Genomic DNA, 1,438 nt, shown 5'->3' on the forward strand with positions numbered 1-1,438 from the left:
ATATAGTAGTTGTAGTATCACATGTGTTTGTCTGTTTGCCAAGTATTTTATTCTATTCAATTCAAAAAATGTATTCATTTAATTAAAAAATAACTATATACAATAGAAAACAAAGAAAATGCATAAATCAAAAATCTAAATAAAATGAAAGGTAGCTGCAGAAGAATAAATCTTATAATGTCTGCCCCTTTTATCCCCAGAATATTCAAAACATAATTTACAAAATAATACTAAATAAAAAATAAAAACATCAACTCAAACAGCAATTCCTATAGCTTCACATTTTATAATCTGCTGGGTGAAACTTTAATGAAACTCTTTGTTGTTGATGTTTGTCAACAAGTGATTTACTTTTGGAGTCAGTCTTATTCAAAATGTCTGTCACAGCTAATCAACTTTATCACACACAAAATGTCTAAAACCTGTTTTTTTTTACAGAAATTGTACCAGTATTTGGTGTGGTAGTAGCTTAAAGTGCCTGGGACATCAAATTTCTGTAACACATGTGAAAGCATTTTGGGAAAGTTAACATTGATATTATATTGAAACAAAAGTCCCACGCTACCGAGATGAACAGTTGTTGAGATATTTGCATGGGAAGTAACAGGAAGTGATGTCAAAGGGGAATGTCTGCATGTAAACACAACATTGAAACAGTGGCTAACAGACTGATGTTTCTTTAGATTTGTTATCATAGCGATAGCTATAAAGAAGAGTCAGAGCTCAAATAATGATGTTTCAATGAACAAAGACCAGGGTGTTCCCTTTCTTAAAGAGTTCCCCTTTGATGTCACTTCCTGTTTCACATTGACTGAGAAAAAAAGAAATTAGGCCAGTTATGAGACAAAATGGGTAAAATCTTAGGTATTATGCTAAGTTCCTTAAATATAAAATGTTTTCTTTTACTTAGGATATGCACTTCACAAGCACTTTAAAGTCATCCCCTTCACTTACTGCACACATTAAAATCAGTCCAGTGGTTCATGAGATATTTTGCACTATATTTATTTAACACTACAAACAGACAAAAACATGCACACACAGCCATGAGTTGACATTTATAGCCTGCTCTTTGCTTGTAGATGATGAAAAGTCCATCATCTGCCCCTCGTTCTTTAATAAGTCCTTCTTAGTGAAAACAAAAGCCAAGTCTAACAGTTGGTTTTTCAGTTTTGCTGTGATTGCGTTCTTTGTACCATGACTAAATACATCCTTCAGTTGTGCAGCGACCCGGCAACCACCTGAGTTTTCTCTCAGACCATATGTTGAAGTTGTCTTCCTCTTTTCGTAACTTTCTGTAACTCGTTCAGGATTCCTTTACACCAAAATGCAAGCCATCACAGTAAAAAAAAAAAAAAGTTTGTTTAAAGTCTTCCCTGTAAAACTACTTGCTGATGATAGTTCCAGTTTATCATCAGAAACTAGTCGGTGGTGGTGG

Source organism: Austrofundulus limnaeus, unplaced genomic scaffold, assembly GCF_001266775.1.
Source record: "Austrofundulus limnaeus strain Quisiro unplaced genomic scaffold, Austrofundulus_limnaeus-1.0 Scaffold12, whole genome shotgun sequence".
Taxonomy (NCBI): domain Eukaryota; kingdom Metazoa; phylum Chordata; class Actinopteri; order Cyprinodontiformes; family Rivulidae; genus Austrofundulus; species Austrofundulus limnaeus.